The 26,045-nt window shown below is 35.8% G+C and overlaps 1 protein-coding gene and 1 pseudogene across 3 annotated transcripts in view; one reads left to right on the top strand and one right to left on the bottom strand.

Annotated features, from left to right (window-relative positions):
• Positions 1-26,045, top strand: part of FBXO4 (F-box protein 4) — a 216,320-nt gene that overhangs the window by 29,626 nt on the left and 160,649 nt on the right. The gene's annotated exons all lie outside the window — the stretch shown is intronic.
• On the bottom strand, positions 23,569-25,952 carry LOC100980008 (bifunctional methylenetetrahydrofolate dehydrogenase/cyclohydrolase, mitochondrial-like; annotated as a pseudogene).

The raw sequence follows: 26,045 nt of genomic DNA, 5'->3' as shown, positions 1-26,045 counted from the left end.
TTGTTTGTATCCTCTTTTATTTCCTTGAGCAGTGGTTTGTAGTTCTCCTTGAAGAGGTCCTTCACGTCCCTTGTAAGTTGGATTCCTAAGTATTTTATTCTCTTTGAAGCAATTGTGAATGGGAGTTCACTCATGATTTGGCTCTCTGTTTGTCTGTTATTGGTGTATAAGAATGCTTGTGATTTTTGCACATTGATTTTGTATCCTGAGACTTTGCTGAAGTTGCTTATCAGCTTAAGGAGATTTTGGGCTGAGACAATGGGGTTTTCTAGATATAAAATCATGTCATCTGCAAACAGGGACAATTTGACTTCCTCTTTTCCTAATTGAATACCTTTTATTTTCTTCTCCTGCCTAATTGCCCTGGCCAGAACTTCCAACACTATGTTGAATAGGAGTGGTGAGAGAGGGCATCCCTGTCTTGTGCCAGTTTGCAAAGGGAATGCTTCCAGTTTTTGCCCATCCAGTATGATATTGGCTGTGGGTTTGTCATAGATAGCTCTTATTATTTTGAGATATGTCCCATCAATACCTAATTTATTAAGAGTTTTTAACATGAAGGATTGTTGAATTTTGTCAAAGGCCTTTTCTGCGTCTATTGAGATAATCATGCGGTTTTTGTCTTTGGTTCTGTTTATATGCTGCATTACATTTATTGATTTGCATATATTGAACCAGCCTTGCATCCCAGGGATGAAGCCCACTTGATCATGATGGATAAGCTTTTTGATGTGCTGCTGGATTCGGTTTGCCAGTATTTTATTGAGGATTTTTGCCAACGAGAACAAAGACACAACATACCAGAATCTCTGGGATACATTCAAAGCAGTGTGTAGAGGGAAATTTATAGCACTAAATGCCCACAAGAGAAAGCAGGAAAGATACAAAATTGACACCCTAGCATCACAACTAAAAGAACTAGAAAAGCAAGAGCAAATACGTTCAAAAGCTAGCAGAAGGCAAGAAATAACTAAAATCAGAGCAGAACTGTAGGAGATAGAGACACAAAAAACCCTTCAAAAAATTAATGAGTCCAGGAGCTGGTTTTTTGAAAGGATCAACAAAATTGATTGACCACTAGCAAGACTAATAAAGAAAAAAAGAGAGAAGAATCAAATAGATGCAATAAAAAATGATAAAGGGGATATCACCACCGATCCCACAGAAATACAAACTACCATCAGAGAATACTACCAACACCTCTACGCAAATAAACTAGAAAATCTAGAAGAAGTGGATAAATTCCTTGACACATACACTCTCCCAAGACTAAACCAGGGAGAAGTTGAATCTCTGAATAGACCAATAACAAGATCTGAAATTGTGGCAATAATCAATAGCTTACTAATGAAAAAGAGTCCAGGACCAGATGGATTCACAGCCGAATTCTACCAGAGATACAAGGAGGAACTGGTACCATTCCTTCTGAAACTATTCCAATCAATAGAAGAAGAGGGAATCCTCCCTAACTCATTTTATGAGGCCAGCATCATCCTGATACCAAAGCTGGGCAGAGACACAACCAAAAAAGAAAATTTTAGACCAATATCCTTGATGATCATTGATTATTTTTTCAATTCATTTGGGGCTGTATTTTTCCTGTTTCTTTACATGTGCCCAATTGTTTAAATGATATATATGAAATTTTTAAAAAAGAATGATATATTCTGAACTAGAAAATACATGTTTTATAATATTCTCCTTTTTTTGTCAGTTGCGTAAGAGGCTGATTATTCAGATTCTACCATGCATCCAGCTCACTTGGAGCTGGACCACATCTTTATTTCTAGTTAAAATCAGACTGTAGCTCTAATTTCCTTTTATGCTTATCCCAAATAAGCTGTGCTGCTACCAAGTAGTTGACCTTTTTGATCTTATTGGTTCAAAAGGCATTTGGTTGCTTATGTAGTCAGTTTCAGATCATATGCAATTCTAGCAGGGCCCTGAAACCCAAGCATAGAATGAAACAGATATTTTCCTGCTTTTCAGGTTTGTCCTTTCTGTTTCTTACCAGAATTCCTGTGTGGGAGAATTGTTGGGCTAAATTTTTTTTTTCACTGGAGTTCTTCCATTTGTAATCCACTGCAGCAGCCATATTATCAATAAAAGCTTCAGTAGTACATTTTTTTAATTCTAGCAGAGTCTCCCTGCTTATTCCAAAGATGTGCTATTCCACCCATCAATACCCAGAACAGGCAATTTGTCCCAAGAAAGCAGTATAGGACTTTGATCACCAAGAAAAGTGTTTTTCTAGTTAGAATTTAGTTTTATTTAGATCTCTTTGCATCTACTGCTATTTGGTGGTTTAAAGTCTATCCTATGGTTTACCTACTACCCTTTGATGGATTAAAGAAAAGTGTAAACTTCAGTTTATCCTGTGTTTTCTAGTTGCAGGAACAATCTTTTGTGACCTTCTACATTCTATCTGAAAGTAAACCCTTGGTGGCTTTTACACTGTTTCTTAAATACCTTATAATCTCCCAGATTTGCTGATGTATTAAAACACTTCCTAGCATTATGTCTGTACATGGTGGCTGTACTAAACTTATTTAATTATTGATCATAATTATATATTGTGAAAAATTATGTAGTGTCATATTCTCCATGATTACCATCATCGTTTCATTTTAATATATAGTATGATGACATTTTGCTGTTTTTATTTTTGTGATGGAGCTTCTTGACTTTTGGAATAAGCAAGTTTATATAACATATGAGATCTGATTCTTGCTACAGCCTCAACAAATTAAATTTCCTATATTTTAATTTTCACATCCTAGCAGGTATTTTTTTCTACGCATTTGTAAAAGAAGTTTGTAGCATATACTCTATTCATAGAGTATACAAATACAAATTGTAAGAATTATACAAATTTAACCCAACAATTCTCCCCTACAGGAATTCTGGTAAGAAGCAGAATGGACAAAACTGAAAATCAGGAAAACATCTCAGTTTTGTTCTATGCTTGGGTTTCAGGGCCCTGTTAGACTTTAAAACCAAAGTAGTTGGAGTTCAAATCTTAACTTTATCACTGGGTGATCTTAGGCAAGTTTCTTATTTTCCATGGGCCTAAGTTTCTTGAATTGTAAAATGAAGATAAACAGTAATTATACCTTATAGGGTTCTTAAGAGGTTTAAATAAATAAATATTTTAAAGTACTCAGGATAGTGGCTGATATAAAAAAAAAAAGTACTCTAAGCCTAGGCAACATAATGATACCCTGTCTCTGTAAAAAAATAAAAATTATCCAGGTGTAGTGGTATTTGCCTGTGGTCCCCGCTACTTGGGAGGCTGAGGTGGAAGGGTCTCTTGAGGCCAGGAGTTCAAGTTCATCCTGGGCAACATAGTGATACCCTGTCTCTGCCCACCCACCCCCAAACTAATTAATTAATTTAATTAAAATTTTTGAGAAATACTCTGAGTCTGTTCAATAAATAAGATGTTTTTGATCTTTAGAGCAATATCATTATCAAAATGAGTTTTTATTCTTAGTCTCATAAAAACCTCACAAGACAAGGATGCCCTCTCTCACCACTCCTATTCAACATAGTATTGGACGTCCTGGCCAGGGCAATCAGGCAATACAGAAGTAAAAGGTATTCAAATAGGAAGAGAGGAAGTCAAATTATCTTTGTTTGCAGATGGCATGATTGCATATCTAGAAAACCCCCTCATCTCAGCCCAAAAGCTTCTTAAGCTGATAGGCAACTTCAGCAAAGTCTCAGGATACAAAATCAATGTGCAAAAATTGCTAGCATTCTTATACACCGACAACAGGCAAGCAGAGAACCAAATCACGAGTGAGCTCCCATTCACAATTGCCACAAAAAGAATAAAATACCTAAGAATACACCTAACAAGGGAAGTGAAGGACCTCTTCAAGAAGAACTACAAACCACTACTGAGAGAAGTCAAAAAGGATACAAACAAATGGAGAAACATTCTATACTCATGGATAGGAAGAATCAATATCATGAAAATGGCCACACTACCCAAAGTAATTTATAGATTCAATGCTATTCTCATTAAACCACCATTGACATTCTTCACAGAATTAGAAAAAACTATTTTAAAATTCACATGGAACCAAAACAAGAGCCCAAATACTAAGTCAATCCTAAGCAAAAAGAACAAAGCTGGAGGCATCATACTACCTGACTTCTAACTATACTACAGGGCTACAGTAACCAAAACAGCATGACTTCAAACTATACTACAAGGCTACAGTAACCAAAACAGCATTGGTACATGAACAGACACATAGACCAATGGAACAGAGTAGAGAACTCAGAAATATGACTGAATGCACACAGCCATCTGATCTTTGACAAACCTGACAAAAACAAGCATGGGGAAAGGATTCCCTAATTAATAAATGGTGCTGGAAAAACTGGCAAGCCATATGCAGGAAATTGAAACTGGACCCCTTCCTTACACCATATACCAAAATGAACTCACGATGGATTAAAGACTTAAATGTAAACCCCAAAACTATAAAAACCATAGAAGAAAATCTAGGCAATACCATTCAGGACATAGGCATGGGCAAAGATTTCATAATGAAGATGTCAGAAGCAATTGCAACAAAAATGAAAATTGTCAAATGGGATCGAATTAAACTAAAGAGCTTCTGCACAGCCAAAGAAACAATCATCAGAGTAAACAGACAACCTACAGAATGGGAGAAAATTTTTGCAATCTATCCATCTGACAGAGGTCTGATATCCAAAATCTATGAGGAACTTAAATAAATTTATGAGAAAAAAACAAGCAGCTCCATTAAAAAGTGAGCAAAAATATATGAACAGACACTTCTCAAAAGAAGACATACAAGTGACCAACAAACATGAAAAAAATCTCAATATCACTGATCATTAGAGAAATGCAAATGAAAACCACAATGAGATACCATCTCATGCCAATCAGAATTGCTATTATTAAAAAGTCAAAAAGCAAAAGATACTGCCGAAGTTGTGGAGAAAAGGGAACACTTTTACACTGTTGGTGAGAGTGTAATGTTCAACCATTGCAGAAGACAGTGTAGCAATATCTCAAAGATCTAGAAACAGAAATAGCATTTGACCCAGCAAGTCCATTACTGGGTATATACCCAAAGGAATATAAATCATTCTGTTATCAAGATACATGTACGGGTTTGTTAGTGTAGCACTATTTACAATAGTAAAGTCGTGGAATCAACCTACATTCTCTTTAATGATAGACTGGTTAAAGAAAATATGGTACATATCCACCATGGAATACTATGTAGCCATAAAAAGAATTAGATCATGTCCTTCATGGATGTAGTTGGAAGCCATTATCCTCAGCAAACTAAGGCAGGAACAGAAAACCAAACACCACATGTTCTCACTTATTATTTTTTTATTTTGAGATGGAGTCTTGCTCTGTTGCCAGGCTAGAGTGCAGTGGTACAATCTCGGCTCACTGCAACCTCTGCCTCCTGGGTTCAAGTGATTCCCCTGCCTCAGCCTCCTGAGTAGCTGGGACTACAGGCATACACCACCACGCCCGGCTATTTTTTGTATTTTAGTAGAGACGGGGTTTCACCATGTTGGCCAGGATGGTCTCGATCTCCTGACCTCGTGATCCGCCCGCCTCGGCCTCCCAAAGTGCTGGGATTACAGGCATGAGCCACCGTGCCCGGCCTTGTTCTCACTTTTAAGTGGGAGCTGATTGATGAAAACACATGGACACAGGTCAGGGGAACAACACACATTGGGCATCTGTTGGGGACGGGAGAGCATCAGAAAGAATAGCTAATGGATGCTGGGCTTGATACCTAGGTGATGGGATTATCTGTGCAGTAAACCACCATGGCACACATTCACCTATGTAGCAAACCTGCATATCCCGCACATGTACCCCTGAACTTAAAATCAACGTTGAAAAAAAAAAAAGAAAAAGAAAATCTCTAAGAGATATGAAGGTGGCGGTGCCAGGGAACTGGTGGTGGGAACTGCCTGACCAAACCAAGCAGCATGTAGGCCATGGTGGGACACCCGAGGGAGAATGCTACACAGATGAGGTTTATTAGAACCAGATCTTGTGGAACTACACTTCAAAGTGCTAGGAACCCACGAACTCTACACAGTATCACATGAATGCCCTCTGCAAGGGTGAGGGGCCTGGTCGGATGGAAGGATGGAGACAAGGCCAGAGGGGAGAGATTCCTCTCTGGGAAAAAGGAGAGAGCCCTGGGGGCTGTGGAATGAGGGTTGTGTGAAGCAGAAGATGCCTTCTCACACCCCACCTCCTTTCATAGACTTCAGGAGCTATGTCTTTGGAGAGGGCCTTGCCACACCACATCAGATATATTAAATATATTAAAATGCATCCACATCACTATGAAACATTTTCATTATAGAAATAAGAGGTTGAATAGCTTTTTCTAATTTTGCTTCTGAAATATAACTGTATTTTGCAGGAAAAAATAGAAAAACACGATGTATTTATTTAAGAAGGGATATAAAAATCTAACAGTAGGTAAGTCTGATAAAGTCATTCAGGGGGACTATCAGGGTTCTTACTGTTCACAAAGCTATAGTAAATTTTAATTAAAAATAGAAATTTGCCAGAATATTATTTAAGTTTTCTCCTTGCCATGAGTAGCTCTGTCAGTTTTACACAAAAGTACATTGTAGGTCATCTTCTAAACTCTATCTTCTTCATACTGCTTTTCTGTATCTTATTTAAGGACAATGCAAGAGTGAGAGATAAAATAAGTTGTCTATCTGACTAATTTATCAAGGGCAGTCCCATGATTTTGTTCTCTAAAATATTTTTAATAGAAAAAAAATTTTATGCCAATCCATTTGCCAATAGTTACATTGTTCCTATGCTATTTGTTTCTAGAAAATATATATTAATGATGGCAAAAGGTCAGGGCTTTTTATGTGTTTTGTCTTGTTTTGATTTAAGAGAATGTAAAAACACAAAGTCTTAGCTCATTTGTTAAATGATGCCATAATTAATGAAGACTATTCTTAAATTCTGAAAAATATGGTAGTGCTATCTTTAGACTTCCAGAAGGTGGTACTATTGCTACATACAAGAAGACAGAATGTATGACCTGAAAAACAGTTATTTTAACTTATATATATATATTTTAATCAGATTTGACTTTCAGTAGCATTTTCTAAAGTGTATTCTAAAGTATAGGGACTTCCTTGAATACTAAATCAAAACATTAATCCTTAGTGACTTAAAGTTAAGACAGGTTACACAGGACTTCTTAGAACCTTTAATATCCTGATATAAAATATAAATCAAAGAAGATTTAGTGTGAGGCATTTCTCATAATTATTTTACCCTGAAATTCCCTTTTCACAGAATATATTTAAGGATTTGTTTTTAATGGAATGAACTTAGGGAAATCTTTTTAGAGGAATTCAAACCCAGTAGAATACGTCATGACAATCCACAGAAGGGGAGAATTTTTTTTGCAAATGATATCAGTAATAAGATAATCATATCTAACTATATCAAGAACTACTATATACCAAAAATAAAACACAAATAATCCAATTAAAAATGGACAAATAATCTGAACAGACATTTCTTCAAAGAAGATATACAAATGGCCAGTAAGCACATAGAAAGATTCAACATCATAGTCATTAAACAAAGCAAATCAAAACCACAACAAGATACCATTTTACACCCACTGGAATGACTATAATAAACAGAAGATAATAACACATGTTAGCGAAGATGTGCTGCTGGAAGTGTAATTGACGCAGTCACTTTGAAGAACAATTTAGCAGTTCCTCAAAATGTTAAACATAGGGTTACCATATGACCCAGCAATTCCACTCCTAGCTATATACCTAAGAGAAATGAAAACATATATGCATATAAAAATTTGTATATGAATGTTCATAGCAGCATTATTCATAATAGCTAAAAAAGAAACAACCCAAATGTCCATCATCTGATAAATGGATAAATACAACTATTGTATATTTATTCACTGGAATATTATTTGGCAAGAAAAAAGACTACTGACATATGCTACAACATGGACGAGTCTTGAAAACATTATGCTAAGAAGCCAGTCACAAAGGACCACATACTGTTTAGTTTTACATAGGAAATGTCCGGTATAGGCAAGTTTATAGAAACAGGAAGTAGATCATTGGCTGCCTAGGGTGTGGATGGGTGGTAATAAGATATTCTATATATGTACATATATATATATATATATATAATTATACTTTAAATTCTGGGATACATGTAGAGAACATGCAGGTTTGTTACATAGGTATACATGTGCCATGGTGTTTTGCTGAACCTATCAACCCATCATCTACATCAGATATTTCTTCTAATGCTATCCCTCCCCTACCTCCGACCCCCTTACAGGCCCCAGTGTGTCATGTTCCCCTCCCTGTGTCCATACGTTCTCATTGTTCAACTCCCATTGATAAGTGAGAACATGTGGTGTCTGGTTTTCTGTTCCTGTGTTAGTTTACTGAGAATGATGGTTTCCAGCTTCATCCATGTCCCTCAAAGGACATGACCTCATCCTTTTTTATGGCTGCATAGTATTCCATGGTATATATGTGCCTCATTTTCTTTATCCAGTCTATCATTGGTAAGCATTTGGGTTGGTTCCAAGTCTTTGCTATTGTGAATAGTGCCACAATAAACATACGTGTGCAAGTGTCTTTATAGTAGAATGACTCATATATTATTAAATTAGAAATCAATCTAATTATTTACTAAAAAAGGTGGAAAGTAGTCATTAGTAATAAGTTGATAGATTGTAACTGTGTAGACTAGTATTTTTCTTTGTTTTCTTGATCTTTGAATTAGAGTGAAGTATTAAGTACCTAATTGTTAGTGATATTCCTATTTCTTATTGTGCTTTCTGTAGCTTATGCTTTATAAAGATACTGTACTATTTGGTGAATATGTATTTAAAATTATCTTCCTCTTTCAAGTTGCAAGTTCCTTCCTTATGATTTCTACATAGCAATACTAATTGTGTCTTTTGAGACAACATAGAGTAAATCACATTTCTCTTCTATGTTCTAACAAAAGCTGATTCCAAGCCATATAATCTTTTCTTTGGAAGAATTATCCATAAATCCTTTAACCATTACTCATATGATGAAGCTTTGGGTTGCATCTTTCTCCACGTGATCACTGTTTTTATCAAAGATGCTAACTCATCAGGTACATTGTTTTCCATAATGTATTTACCTGCATAATCTAAGGACATTATTGCCGTTGGAATAGGTTAACAATAGCAATTAAAAAGTTCACTCTTAGAACAATTACTTTTCTTTGTCTCAATATAATGGCTTACATAAAAACATAAGAAAAATTGAAGATGGAACAAAACATATTTTTATATTTTGCTTTCAACAAAGGATAATCATCTGTTGGCTTATCCACAAACCGTGAGTATTTTTTCCGACTGGAAAAACAGCTAATGTAGCTAAATGTTTCTAATCAAATGTAATAAATAATTGTAGAATAGCTTGAATGAATATGAGTACTTATAACTCTCTTAATTTGAAGTCTAGTGCTGCAAAATAAATGCTAATAGAGCAAAATAGTACTTCTTTGCTTGTCCTCATTTATGTGGCAATAACAGGGTTATGCCATTTTATGTAATGAAAGCAAACCCTAAGGTGGCTAAAAACCTTCAACACTGGGCACAATATACTAAGGGGGTTTAAGTGGGAAGATGATAGGAGAATGTGGGGAAATTGGGCAAGGCAATAGAAGTTGAGAAGATAAAGTGAATATAAGGTTGATAAGAATTTTTCTTCTAACTTTGGTGGTGGCTATTGGTATAAAACAAAAGTGGGACTTAATGAAGCTAAATGATGCATTTTTCCTTATGTGACTTTCCCCACCCTCACTTCCATATGATCTCATATTTTTATTGAAGAGCAAATAAACCAACCTGTAGCTTTGGGTACAGAAAGATATATAAACTTAAGCCCAGACAATAAAGTGAAAAGTTTAAAAGTCTATTAATTTACTAGTTTGAAGCCATGGGAACATTCAGTGACAAAAGTATATAAGTATCACTACTGCTTCCTTCACAAATGGGGTAATAATATAGAAACTCCTTTATATTTGTGCATAATTTTCTAGTTTACCCATTCCTCATATTATCTTATTAAATCTTCAGAGCAACTGTATACACAACATGTGACTTGTCCATAGACACACAAGTAGTGGCAGAGCCAGTGCTCAAACTCATGTATTCTATTGCCACTGGAACACAACACGTTAGAAAAATACAATTTAATACATCATTAGCTTCAATACTGAAATACTTCTAGACCTCAGACTTGTGGTTTTGTAGTAGCAAGGCAAGGCTAATTAAATATTTAAGTATGTGCAACACACACACTCTTACATATACGCCATTCACACATACACATATGTGTATATATATGCACATGTCCATACCTATGCACACACAAACTGAATAAGTATTTCTTAACTATGTTGCTCTTACTAAAATGTAAGCTTCGAGAGGGTAAGTGTGTTAGTTTTTTTATTCATTGCCGTATCTCCAACACCTGAAGGAATTACTGGTACATAATAGGTGGTCAAGAAACATTTTTGAAATAAAAGTACCAGTGAGGTGTTAATAATTATGGTTATTTTGCAAATGATGTTTATGTATATTTTCTGTATTATTTAAGAATAATCTTTCTTAGACAAAACTAAACAGAGAGAATAAGCACATAGTTAGACAGACAGGCATAGATAAAGCCAGTGGTACATATGTGTGCTGAACAAATATAGGAATGGATGAAAGAAGCAAGTAGGCACTCAACATTCATGAGGCATAAAATATTCAAGACAGTTATGATATTCTTAAATAGGTTATTCATTGTTGACATTCATTCTGACCCCATGTGTCTTTGGCTGAAGCTGTTTGGGAGGTTATTAGCAAGCTACTGGCTCATAATACTTGCTCCTACATGGAACACAGTCTGCATGTGTTGGCTCCAGGTATCTTCCATCTGCTTAGTCCTCTTTCTCACCTTCAACCCTAGTCTTTGTAACCACACTGTAAGCAGGAAGGGTTGATGTGTCAGAGAGTGAAATCAAGCGAGAGTAAGAGAACAAATGAACATTATGTAACACAGAACATGTATCATGGTACCCTTATCCTGCTTGAACTCTAGACTAGGTATATTAAACTCCCTCGTTTCTTTCCTCTTGTTTCTTGCAGTATTTTATTTTTTAATTGATTTAACGAACTGCAATTATCTTCTGTTCTAATGACCTCTGGGAGAGCCTACTTTGTATACGGAATACTTACAGACTACCATATATCAAGTTATTTCCTACCACTGTGATGATTTATTTTAAATAAGTTGGAGAATGATTAAGTTTAATTTTATAATAAAGTCACTTTATTTTACTGGCCTGTCAATTGGAATTATATCTGGCAAGCCTAGATAATGCAGATGCCTTGTCTTACATGTCACATTTCAGGTGTCAAAGCTGAAGAAAAGTTTAAAATCTCTGAATAAGTAAACTAGCATTCTGGATTCAAGGTTATTAAATTCTAATCTGAAACGTTTACTGACAGACCAGTTGGCCCTTCAAAGTGTTGAGGTTAATTACAGAATATGGCTAAAAAGAAAATAAAGCATAGAATTTCAGAGTTGTAACATTCTATCAGGTTCTTCAATATAAAAGTCAAATATTTTTCAGTTCCTACAATTTTTTTTTCGAATACTACAGAGGAAGAAATGCCTAAATTTACCCAAATAGTCTTCTCATTTGAATAAAAAATATTTAAGGAAATATTTAAAACTTACGTTATTATTTTTACTTTGAAAGTAAATGGCAAACTTGAAATATTTTAAAGAGTAAAAACTTTATGAGATGCTACTATTAACATTTGTTGTTTAATGTGATAGAAACAATAACAATTCTATTAGGAATGTTATGCAATTCTCCTTTTTCTACTTCATTGTTATGCAATTTGAAATATGAATTTTCAATTAAGTTGCTTTGCCATCAGACCTGTATAACCATTCTCCTCAAAGCAGCACCCCTGACTGTAGCACTGAATCATATAATCATAATGCATCATCTACAGCTGGCCAATCCCTCCATTCTGAATTTATAGTAAAATAACTTACAGCTATTTGAACACCAGCTAGTGGTCTGGCTTCAAATTTGCAATCAGAAAAGTTTGTAAATTACTCGTGTTGCCTTTTGTTACATATTTTTTCAGTGTGCTTTTCAGGAAAACAGGATATTACTTTTTATTTAAATCTCTTCATAATTATTGATTGTGACGTATATGTTTGGCTGAAGTGAAGGGGGTATATCAAAAAGGGAGATGTCAGAAATTAATTACAGTTGTTAATTAAGTTGCTAACATTTTCTGCTGAAAGATAAAACATAGACACTAACTTAATATGAAACTGATAGATAATGTGTGTGTCTGTTTCTTCACTTCTAGAGGAATTCTAGAGAAAGTAGGTAAAGCTACGGTACTTAGAAAAACTATAATTCAAAAATTTCCAAAATATTTGGCATCTAAAAGAGTTTTTAGTTGCTCTATGACACTCCCTCTCCAGAGTAGAAGGTGATCACAGGGAATGCAGGAATGTCTGGTCCTAAAGGAAAGTAGTGTCAGAGAAGAATTTTACAAAGGGCTAAAGAAAGTAGGTGAATGGATAAGTACATGTGTACAGTCAATGTTCTTTCACACATCTCTAAGCTTCTGCTTATAGTTTTGCCTATTCACAAAATTCATACCTTTTATTTATATTATATTCTAAATTCAATATATCATATAGAATCTGGAAAGATATTGGAACTGGCCTAAAGGGAAACATCAGGATTTCAATCATTATGTACAGGTTACATAGATTTAGTATATTTAAAAAAGAACGATACAAAGATTTCTGTTTCCAGTGAAGATGAAGGGTAAATTTGGAGGGAGCAGATTTACCTTACACATAAACAACAAAAAAATGAGCAATATTTATGAAACGATTTTCAAGACTTCAAACATCAAGTAATAAAAGGTAGTGATTCCTTAAGAGATGTGAAACATGTGATGAGACCTATGAATACCCTAGAGTTTCTAGGTCATAGCAAAAGGAGATAAAACACAGACAAAGCCTGGCAGTCACTCTAAAGTTGAGAAGATAAAACTGGGGATCTGACGAGGCCACAGGAGTTAAAGTTCATAGGGCAGAGTAGACAGAGTATTACAAAAGAGAGTGCTGCCTAGCGAGTGAGCCAGTTCCAGAAATCTTCAGTCTCCCTTGCATTCTCAGCTGACTGCTGATCAGTGCATGAGTAGTAGAAAACTACCCAAGGATGAAGAAAGAACCACCAGAAAGAATGAAAGGAAATAATACCTGGGGCTTACACACGGCGCCAACCAGCATGGGAAATTTCATAATTCATGTTGAAAGTTCTCAGAAGTGGTTGGCCTCGGTAGTAGAAAAATCAACTCTAGACTCAATACTGCTCTGCTTCTTCCTAGTGACACCTACAAGGAAGACCAGAATGGATTAAAGTTTTTCTAATTAACTTAGCATCCCAGATCAAAGTTTAAGAATATTTATAGGATTACAAAAATATTAAGATCTAACAAGATAAAATTCATAGTGTCATCCATTCAGTTAAAAATCACTGTCATACAAAGAAAGATTATAATCTATAAGCAGGAGAAAACCTATCAATAATAAAAACCAATCCAGATGTAATACAGAAGATATAATTATTAGACAAGGACTATAACTATACACCCTATGTTCAAGAAGCTGGAGTAAGGATTGGACACATTAAATAGAAACATAGAAGACAGCAAAAAGGCCCAAATTGGGCTTCTGGACATATAAATTACAATGCTTGAAATGAAAAACACACTGGATGTGATTAATGACAGATTAGAGGTTGTAGAAATAAATGATAGTTGAACTTGAAGATGCAACAAATATATTTTATATCCCAATGAAACACAGAGAGAAATTGACTGAAAACATTAAAGAGCATTAGTGAGTTTGAAATTTCTTATAATGCAGGTCTGCTGGAGATGAAGTAAATTCTTTCAGTTTTCATCTGCTTCCAAAATGCCTTTATTTTGACTGCATTTTTATAGATTTTTTTTTGGTTGGATATAGATTTACAGACTAACAGTTTTTCCCCCAGCAATTTAAAGATGATATTTCATTGTTCTGTTTCTTACAATTTTTTTTCTGATAAGAAGTCAGCTGTCATTATTTTTCCTTGTATGGAATATTTTTTTTTCTTTCTTCTTCTTCTTTTTTTTTTTTTTAAAGATGGTATTTTGCTCTGTCACCCAGGCTGGAGTGCAGTGGCGAGATCTCAGCCCATTGCAACTTCCACCTCTCTGGTCCAAGTGATTCTCCTGCCTCAGCCTCCCAAGTAACTGGGATTACAGGCACACACCACTGCAAATGGCTAATTTTTGTATTTTAGTAGAGACTGGGTTTCACCATGTTGGCCAGGCTGGTCTCAAACTCCTGACCTTAGGTGATCCACCTGCCTCAGCCTCCCAAAGTGCTGGGATTACAGGCTTAAGCCCCTGTGCCTGGCCTTTTTTTCTTTGATTTCAATATTTTCTAATGATTTCTATATTGTAGGGCTCTCACCATGATGGAGTGAGGTGTGGTTTTCTTTGTATTTACTATTACTAGATTTCATTCAACTTCTAAGATCTGTGGTTGATGTCTTTCATCAGTTTTGGAAAATTGCCATCCATTATTTCTTTCAATATTTATTCTGGTCTATTCTATCTTCTTGTTCTGGGACTCCAACTATACATATGATAACTTATTTGATAATCTATAACAGTTTGGATGTCCTTATTCTTTTCCTTTATAGTTTTTTCTCTTTGTGTTTTAGTCTGAATAATTTATGTTTTCTACAAATTCACTGATTCCTTCCTCTGATTATTAGCATGCTGAATAATTATAATTATTTAATTATGATTATATTATACTTATATAATAAGATTTCTATAATTATATAATTATATTATATTATAATTATATTAACTATATTAATAACAATAATTATAATAATCCTTGCTCTGATTATTAGTACGCTGAATATTTAGCATAATGAATCCATCAACATAATTATGTATCTATTATTTCATCTTTCATTTCTAGGATCTTCATCTGGTTCTTTTTCATAGGTTTCAATTCTATGATAAAATTCCCTATGTGTACACCTTTTCCACGAGATCCTTTAATATATTTATCATATTTTAAAGTCTCTCTTTGATAATTTTAACACTTGGGCCATCTTTGGATTGAGATTTGTTGACTTTTTCCTCTCTTGACAATGTATCACATTTTCTTCTTTCTTCCATACCTCATATTTTATATTGGAAATTTGATATTGTATATAATAGAACAATACACTGAAGCAAATACATTTACACTCAGAAAAAGGCACATCATTTCTTTTTCAGACAACTAATGTGGAGATATGAGTTAATCTAGTCCATAATTTAGTTGGGTCTGGGCTTGTTTCTTTTTAAAATTTTATGTACTTTTAAATCGATGAGTAAAATTATATATGCTTATGGGGCACAATAAGATGTTTTAATATATATATGCATTGTAGAATGGCTAAATCAAGCTATTTAACATATACGTTATCTCACATACTTATTTTTTATGTTAAGAATTCTCAAATCTAGTCTGTTAACAAATTTTTTTTTTTTTTTTTTTTTTTTTTTGAGACGGAGTCTCGCTCTGTCACCCAGGCTGGAGTGCAGTGGCTCAATCTCAGCTCACTGCAAGCTCCGCCTCCCGGGTTCACGCCATTCTCCTGCCTCAGCCTCCTGAGTAGCTGGGACTACAGGCGCCCGCTGCCACACCTGGCTAATTTTTTTGTACTTTTAGTAGAGACAGGGTTTCACCGTGTTAGCCAGGATGGTCTCGATCTCCTGACCTCGTGATCGCCCACCTTGTCCTCCCAAAGTGCTGGGATTATAGGCGTGAGCCGCCCTGCCAGCCAGCAATTTTTAGGTATACAATAAGTTGTTATTAATTGTAGTAAACATGAGTACAATAGAGCTCTTGAATTCATTCCTCTTGTCTAACCGAAATTTTGTGTCCTATGACCAACATCTCCCCAATCTCACCATCCCCCTTCTTCTGGTAACCACCATTTAACTCTGTTTTTATAAATTTGGCTTTTTTACATTCCACATGTAAGTGAGATCATGCAGTATTTGTCTTTCTGCATTTGGCTTATTTCACTTAATATAATGTACTCCAGGTTCATCCATGTTATCACAAATAACAAGATTTCCTTCTTTTCAAAGAATGGAACAGTATTCCATTGTATATACACATAGAATTTTTTAAAATTCGTTTATCTGTTGATGGACTTAGGATGATTTCACATTTTGGCTGTTGTAAATAATGCTGTGACAAATAAGGGAGTGCAAATATCTCTTTGACATACTGATTTCATATCCTTTGGATACAGATCCAGTAGCAGGATTGCTGGATCATATGGTAGTTCTATTTTTATATTTTTAAGGAAATGCCATACCGGTTTTCATAATGACTGTACTAATTTACATTCCAACCAACAACATACAAAAGTTCTTTTCTCTGCATCCTCACCTACATTTGTTATCTTTTTTCTTCTTGATAGTAGCCATTCTAACAGATGTGAGGTGATCTCTCACTGTAGTTCTATTTGCATTTCTCTGATTAGTGGTGTTGAGCGTTTTTTATACACCCATTAGCCATCTGTATATCTTCTTTTGAGAAATGTCAGTTCAAGTTTTTTGCTCAGTTTCAAGTCAGGTTATTTGTTTTCTTACTATTGAATTGTTTGAGTTTCTTATATCTTTTGGGTATTAACTCCTTATGAGATCTATGGTGTTCAGATATTTTCTCCCATCCCATAGGTTGTCTCTTTACTCTGTTGACTTTTTTTCTTTGTTTTGCGAAAGTTTTTCACTTTGGTAGAATTCTATTTATCTTCTTGTTGCCTGTGCTTTTAGGGCCGTATTTTAAAAAGTCCTTGCCTAGATAAATGCCATGGAGCTTTCCCTCCATTTTTTTCTAGTAGTGTTATAGTTTTTGGTATTATATTTGTCTTTAATCCATTTTAGATCAATTTTTGCATGTGCTTTGAGATGATGGTCTATTTTCATTTTTCTGCATGTGAAAATTCAGTCTTTATTGAAGAAACTCTTCCCTATTGTGAGTTCTTGACATCTTTGCCAAAAATTGACAATAAATATGCGGATTTATTCCTGGACTCTCTATTCTGCTTCATTGGTCAAGGTGTCTATTTTTATGCCAGTACCATGCTGTTTTAATTACTATAATTTTCTAGTAGATTTTGAAATAAGGTAGTGTGATGCCTCCTGCTTTGTTCTTTTTGCTCAATATTGCTTTGGCTATTCAGTCTTTTGTGGTTTCATATAAATTTTAGGATTTTTTTTTCTATTTCTATGAAAAATGTCATTGGAATTTGTATAGGGATTTTTTTGAATGTGTAGATCTCTTTGGGTAGAATGGGCATTTTAAAAACATTAATTCTTCCAATCCATTAACATGGGATATCTTTTTATTTATTTGTGCATTGTTCAATTTTCTTCATTAGCGTATTATAGTTTTCTGTGTACAGATCTTTCACCTTCTTAGGTGAATATATCCCTAAGTATTTTATTTATTTGGTGGCTATAATTAATGGAATTGTTTTCTTGATTTTTTTATTTACAGCTTTTTGTTAACGTATAGAAATACTACTGATTTCTGTATGTTGATTTTGTATTCTGCAACTTTATTGAATTTATTAGTTTTAACAGTTTTTTTTGGCAGAGTCCTTAGGGTTTTCTATATATAATGTAATCTATGAACAGAAATAATTTAACTTTTTTCTTTCTGATTTGGATGCCTTTATTTTTCTTTTGTCTAGCTTGCTCTGTCTATAAATTCCAGTATTATATTGAACAGAAATGTCAATAATGAACATTCTTGTCTTACTTCTGATCTTAGAGGAAAAACTTTCAACTTTTCACCATTGAGTACGATATTAGCTGTGGGCTTCTCATATATGGTCTTTATTGTGTTGAGGTACATTTCTTCTATATATCTCATTTGTTGGGAGTTTTATGATGAAAGGATGTTGAATTTTGTTTGTGCCTTTTCTGCACTAATTGAGATGATTATATGGTTTTTGTCCTTTATTCTGTTAATGTATTATATCACATTTATTGTTTGATCATGGTGAATTATTCTGGTGTTGATGTTCTCTATTGCATTTTTCATTTCATTCATTGTGATATTCAGCTCCAGAATTTCTGTTTGTTTTTGTTTACAATTTTAATCTCTTTGAAAAATTTTTTATTTTGGTCTTTTTTTAAATTTTATTGTATTATTTCTCTGTATTTTCTTGAAGTTTATGGAATTTCCTTAAAATAATAATTTTGAATTATTTATTAGGCAAATTTGAATATTTACATTTGGAGTTCATATATCTTCATTGGGGTAGTTACTGAAAAATTGTGTTCTTTTGATGGTGTTATGTCTCCTTGGTTGTTTTGTTTCTTCTTGCCTTCTATTGATGTCTGCAGATTTGGTGGAGTATTCTCCTCTTCCTTACTTTACGTGCTAATTTTCTGTGGAAAGATCTCTCCCTATAGGGAGGTCAGAGGCCGTTTCTGCGTGGGGTGCAGTGATTTGTCACCAATGGGGTCAAAGCTGTGTATTCACCTCAACATCCCTGTCTGCTGAGGTCAATGTTGATGAAGGTTACAGGCATCTTCAGTGGCCAATGGTGTGGATATCCATAGTGGCAGTGAAAGTCATTGCAGTGTTTGATGGTGATGGCTGCTAAGGTCCTCCCAATCTTTTTTTCTCTCACTGGGGAAGTTGTGGCTGAAGAGATTCCTCTTCACACTGGGTCTACTTTGCAGTCCCACTCAAGTTGGCAGTGGCACTGGTGTCTGATCATGGTGCTCATGGAGTAGTCACGAAGTTGAGGCCTAAAGCATGAGCATGCCTGGAGGGACTATGGTTCTGGAATCCAGAATGATAATGGCACAGGTGTCTAGGGCTCAGGGACCCCTGCTCCCCTGTCAGTAACAGCATGTGATGTGCAGGTGCTTGTGCAGAAGCCACAGAGTTAAGCATGGGAGCACAGGCTTATGCAGAGTTAAAGTGGCTCTGAAGTCAAGGTAGAGACAAGATCTCTATGGTATCTAAGTCAGTACCTGGAATGAAACTATGTGCAGAAAGAGTTTGGCTCTGGGTCCCAGAGTGCTAACTAGTTCAATATGGCTTATGGGCAGGGCACTTGTATGGTTGGGAGAGGTGTCAGCTTCTTGGGTGGTGGAGAAGTGTGCAGACACATCTCCTTTTCTGGCGTTCCTGGACAAGAACAGCTGTTTGTTGCCTTGGTGGCAAAAGTAGCCAGTGTCCCCTATGGAGCGGACTGCTAGGAAACTCAATGGTTCCTGCCGTGCAACTGATAGCAACAGCCTTTGTCTTTCTTCTTTGTTCCTTGCTCTCTCCTGGCATCTCAAGTATGCTAATTTCACCAGCAATCTTTTCTATGTGCATATTCCCAGTATTTTTGCTCCACTCTGTTGCCACAGACTCTTTAGTGGGCCTTTCAGACTTCTCTGGGATATTTTGGTTTGTGGCTAGCTGTCTGTATTTGTTTATTTGTAGGTGAATGAAGGCTGGTACCTCCTACTCTGCCATTTTGATTATGTTTTGATATATGCATATGAAAGTTTCTTTAGACTTATTTTACCACAGGCTGCAAATAATTTGGGAATGGGATCTGTGCCTTCGTTTTAGCTAGATTTGGGACCTGAGCATCTGAAGAATTTGTTTCCATTTTTTTGTTTTGCTTTCAGTCTTTCTCAGTCCCTGCTTGTCTGCATCTCAGAGGGATTCTTATTAGCTATCCTGCCTTAGCTTCCACCAAAATCAACCAATGCATCAGTGGGGTCCCTGAGTGCCTAGAGAATTTTGTTCAGGTTTTTGTGTTGCCTGAAGACTCCAGCAATCCCCCTACACTTGCATTTCAGAGGAGAGTTTATCTTAGCTTTCCTGCTCTTCTCTTAGCCACAGGTCATCACTGTCTTTTACTCAGTGTAAAGCCCAGAGGGTTTATCTTCGTTCTTATGCCTTGCCCTTAGATTTCATGAGGTCCTGCACACTGTGTGTCAGTGCGGCAAGTCTCTTCCAGTATTCCTGACCCTCTTCCACCAAAGGTAAGTGCCTCCTACCTTGTACTCGGTGTGAAGTTCAAACACTTGAAAGTTTCTCTTAGCATTCCTACCCCGGCCCAATATTTCTCATGAGTACTCTGTGAATGCCTCTGAAAAGTGTTGGCAAGTGGCATACTCTCTGTTCTGGGGACTCCAAATCATCATGCCATCCCACACTTGGTCAATAAAAATTCCTTAAACGTTCATCAGTTTTCTCATTTCCCATTTATCTGACAGCTTTCTCCCTTTTCCACGGATTCACCAAAAATGACAGAAACTGTTAGATTTCTTCACTCCAAAGAGAGGTGTGTAACTTTTTGGATTTTAAGTCATTAGGTTTTATCCCTCATTCTTAGCACTCTGATAAATTTTTTTCAAACCATGACTTTACGTATTATCTGGCTGGTTACTGTTGTTAGGTTGGGAATGACATTTTCTTGTGACTTTTTACATTCTAAGCAGAAGGTAATACCTGATAGTTTACATATAAATGATCATTTTTCTCTTTCAACATATATACACACACATATATAATATATATACTATATATACACACACTACACATAATATATATGCTATATATGTTGATTAAAAATGTTTTTGAAATTATCCTTTTAGAATATATTGGAGGTATTAATCTTTTTTTAAATATCTTCGGTGGTAGGAAATCTTTCACTAATTCCAAAATTACATCTGCTCTAAAATAAGAGTGACATTCAAAACCAAGTTTGTAAATAATGGTGGTGATTAATTATGTTTTTTGTACAGTTGACTCTTGAACAACGTGAGGGTTAGGGCTGATCCCCCACATTGTCAAACATCTTTCCCAAAACTTAGCTACTAATAACCTACTTTGACCAGAAGTCTTACTGATAATGTAAACAGTCAATTAACATATATTTTGTATATGTATTTTGTCTTGTATTCTTACAATTAAAAAACTAGAGAAAATAAAATGTTATCAAGAAAATCACAAGAAAGGGAAAATATATTTACTATCCATTAAGTGGAAGTGAATCATCATAAAATTCTTCATCTTCATTGTCTTCATATTGAGTAGGCCAAGGAGGAGCAGGAAGAGGAAGGGTTGGTCTTGATGTCTTGGGGTAGCAGAGATGGAATAAAATCCATGTATAAGTGGACCTGTGCAGTTTAAACCTACATGGTTCACAGGTCAACTGTAATGAAATAATTGGAATTTTTTTTTAAAGGCTAGTCAACTGAAGCAGTGGGTGTGGAAAAAGAACAAATAAATCTGCAACTGGTTGTGATCGGTTAGTTATACACACCATTGCACTCAGACCAGTCAGGATGATTTTTTATGCTTCTTCTAGGTACCTTTTGAAGGCAATATTACACAAGCAATTCAAAATTGATTTTGAGTGATGGCAGCATCATTGAAATAAGGAAATTCCTCTGATGTTGACTCTTTAATTATGAGTAGTAAACAAAAGCAAATATCTAGAAAGATGTAATTTTCAAATATATTTTCATTGCTCATGTATCCAGCCTTGAACATTTGTTGTTAAAATTACTTTAAAATATTTCAGATTTTAGTCTTTCTTGTACTCTGAATAATCCAATGCCAATTGATAATATATGGTTTGCCATTTTATTGCTTTCTTTGTAAATGCAAAAAGAGATTGATTTTTTTTACTTTACTTGAAAGAATATCATAGGCATCTTCACCTTATTAACAACTTAGAGTGATTTCTCTTTTTTTCATACCACAGCAGACAGATGTGTTTTAATAAAAAAAAACCTTTAATCAGAAAGTCTGATTAAATTCAATATTAACTCAAACTCTTAAAAATATTTTGGAAAAGTCAACAGGATACATCACAGAAAAGCAGGCAGCTGCTGAAAATTCTTTGGTGGAAAAGTAACTTGCATATTTATCCAAGCCACAAAATGATTTTCAAGCCAAGTGTTTTTTTTTTTTCAAAAATAGATTTTAAGATACATCAAAGATGATGAGCATTTTTTCATGTGTCTGTTGGCTGCATAAATGTCTTCTTTTGAGAAGTGTCTGTTCATATCCTTTGCCCACTTGTTGATGGGGTTGTTTTTTTTTTCTTGTAAATTTGTTGGAGTTCATTGTAGGTTCTGGATATTAGCCCTTTGTCAGATGAGTAGATTGCAAAAATTTTCTCCCATTCTGTAGGTTGCCTGTGCACTCTGATGGTAGTTTCTTTTGCTGTGCAGAAGCTCTTTAGTTTAACTAGATCCCATTTGTCAATTTTGGCTTTTGTTGCCATTGCTTTTGGTGTTTTAGACATGAAGTCCTTGCCCATGCCTATGTCCTGAATGGTATTGCCTAAGTTTTCTTCTAGGGTTTTTATGGTTTTAGGTCTAACATTTAAGTCTTTTATCCATCCTGAATTAATTTTTGTATAAGGTGTAAGGAAGGGATCCAGTTTCAGCTTTCTACATATGGCTAGCCAGTTTTCCCAGCACCATTTATGAAATAGGGAATCCTTTCCCCATTTCTTGTTTTTCTCAGGTTTGTCAAAGATCAGATGGTTGTAGACATGCAGCATTATTTCTGAGGGCTCTGTTCTGTTCCATTGATCTATATCTCTGTTTTGGTACCAGTACCATGCTGTTTTTGTTACTGTAGCCTTGCAGTATAGTTTGAAGTCAGGTAGCATGATGCCTCCAGCTTTGTTCTTTTGGCTTAGGATTTACTTGGCAATGTGGGCTCTTTTTTGGTTCCATATGAACTTTAAAGTATTTTTTTCCAGTTCTGTGAAGAAAGTCATTGGTAGCTTGATGGGGATGGCATTGAATCTATAAATTACCTCGGGCAGTATGGCCACTTTAACTATATTGATTCTTCCTACCCATGAGCATGGAATGTTCTTCCATTTGTTTGTATCTTCTTTTATTTCATGAAAAAATGCTCATCATCACTGGACATCAGAGAAATGCAAATCAAAACCACAATGAGATACCATCTCACACCAGTTAGACTGGCAATCATTAAAAAGTCAGTAAACAACAGATACTGGAGAGGATGTGGAGAAATAGGAACAATTTTACACTGTTGGTGGGACTGTAAACTAGTTCAACCATTGTGGAAGTCAGTGTGGCGATTCCTCAGGGATCTAGAATTAGAAATACCATTACTGGGTATACACCCAAAGGATTATAAATCGTGCTGCTATAAAGACACATGAACACGTATGTTTATTGTGGCACTATTCACAATAGCAAAGACTTGGAACCAACCCAAATGTCCAACCATGATAGACTGGATTAAGAAAATGTGGGACACACACCATGGAATACTATGCAGCCATTAAAAATGATGAGTTCGTGTCCTTTGTAGGGACATGGATGAAGCTGGAAACCATCACTCTCAGCAAACTATCACAAGGACAAAAAACCAAACACTGCATATTCTCGCTCATAGGTGGGAATTGAACAATGAGAACACATGGACACAGGAAGGGGAACATCACACACCAGGGCCTGTTGTGGGGTGGGGGCAGGGGGGAGGATAGCATTTGGAGATATACCTAATGTTAAATGATGAGTTACTGGGTGCAGCACACCAACATGGCACATATATACATATGTAACTAACCTGCACGTTGTGCACACGTACCCTAAAACTTAAAGTATAATAAAAAATAAAAATAATCCTACTTATAATTTAAAAAAAGTTACACCAAAGAAACTATACAGATATTCCCTAACAATACAAAACTTTAACAATGAAGTTAAACTGTATAGCAAAAGCCAAGTATGACAATACACATGAATAATTTATAAAATAAGCCTTTAAATCCTAGAAAACTAAAGTGGGCAGATCTTACTAAGGGGTAACATACATAAAATGAGGACTAAAAGCAAGGAACAATCCTTAACACTTTCCCAATGACTGACTAAACCTCAAAAAGACAACTTAGGAAAATGATTAACATGTAGTTTTTATTTTTTTCCTAGCCGTCAGTTCTACTTAGACAGACCTGGTTACCAATCGATACGTATATAGATTATTTTTTTCTTTCTACTCAGTTACTACCATTTTTTTCTTTTTCATCTTTTCCCTAATTTTTCCTCTGGTTTGACGAGTTGAACTCAAAAGGTTTGGTACCTAAAATGATTATCAATGCTTATAGGAATAGCACTAGAGAAGTGCAATCCTAGAAAAGGCAAATTTTTAACAGAGGTGGCTTGACAAAGTTAAGCATTCATTCTCAATATGACAATGTCTCCCACGTTAGTCACAAGGTTAATGGCTGCTCTTGGGTAGATCCCTTGACCCTGCATGATACTGTAATGCTTCCTGGTGAGGTACTGCAGAGCTATGTCACACACACCCATGAAAGCTTTCAATAAATGCAAAGCATCGTTTTAAACCATTTCAGTGGAAAAAATAAAAAAAAAATCACATTTCTCTCGGCTTGCTTTGTTTCTTGAGCTGGCTTGAAGTGCTTTTGGTGATATAGAAGACACAAGAGTTAGTTAGTGGCTACTCCAAGCTCTTTAGACTTCAGCACTTTCCGTTCTTCAAGCCTTAGCACTTTTTTTTGCAGCAATTATGGTATTCTTCATTAGCATTGCCACTGTCATAGGGCCAACACCTCCAGAAACTGGAGTGATATAACTGGCTTTTTGCCTAACTCCTTTAAAATCCACATTTCCAACCAACTTAGGTTTAGCAGTTACAGGATCTTGAACTGTATCTATTCCCACATCAATGCTATTGCTTCTTCCTTGGTCATATTTGCTGTGATCAGATTTGGAACACCTGCAACAGATATTACAATATCTACAAGAATTGTATGTTTCCTCAACTGCTCTTTGGGGGTATATCAATGAGATATTATAACAGTGGCATCACCTCCGTGACGTTCATGCACCCCATCTGTGTGCAGTGACATTGCAATAGGCATTACAACATTTTTTGACCTTCCAGCCACAACCACATTCTTCCCTAGGGTTGGAATGCCAGTTTGCTTAATTATTTCCCACACACTGCATGGAGTAGCTGGTATACGGAATACTGGTCCAGATACATTCGCCCTACATTAATTACATGAAAGCCATCAACATCCTTATCTGGAAAAACAGAATTGCAGATCTTTCTCTCATCAATGTGCTCTGGAAGAGGCAGGTGGAGAAGGAGGCCATCTACATTACCATCATTATTCAATTTATTGATTAAATTCAACAATTCTTCCTCTGAAATTGAAGCTGGTTTCACAATTATCTCACTGTTGATTCCCACATCTGCAGCTGCCCTGGTTTTGTTGAGGATATGGCAGTGACTTGCAGGAGTTTTGCTGACCAGAGCCACGCTCAGGCATGGCCCTTTGTTGCCAGAGGCCACCTACTCCTCCACCTCCTGCCGCACTTCCTGCTTGATCCACTGGGCCAGTTTCCTGACAACAGCTTCATTTAGTTGGCAATGGGTTCTTCCCAAGAACCCCACTGCTTCATCCAAAGCTGACAGACCAAGAGTGAGTATCTGACTGCAAAGGCAACAATTTTTAGGTTGGCCAGCTGTTCAGTTGGTGCAAAAGCTTAGCTCATAAGAGCAGTGAGAGTTATCGGAACCAGTAAGAGCTCGTCCGAGGGAGTTCAAAGGAACTGCCGCGAGGTGGAAAGGGCGAGGACAGAGGCGGCAGCTCTGAGCGGGCTGGATCAGCCAGCGGCCAACGCTGACATGAGGGAAGTCGCAGCCATAGCCCGCGCCGGTGCCCGCGCTGGGCTGACAGTGATTTTAAATAAAGTTTTGTTGAAGGAAGATAGATACGTTTCATTTATGGAAATGAAGGT

The sequence above is a fragment of the Pan paniscus genome, chromosome 4 (assembly GCF_029289425.2).
Source record: "Pan paniscus chromosome 4, NHGRI_mPanPan1-v2.0_pri, whole genome shotgun sequence".
NCBI classification, from domain to species: Eukaryota; Metazoa; Chordata; class Mammalia; order Primates; family Hominidae; genus Pan; species Pan paniscus.
The sequence above is the reverse complement of the archived record's forward strand: the minus strand, read 5'-3'. Positions and strand labels throughout refer to the sequence as shown.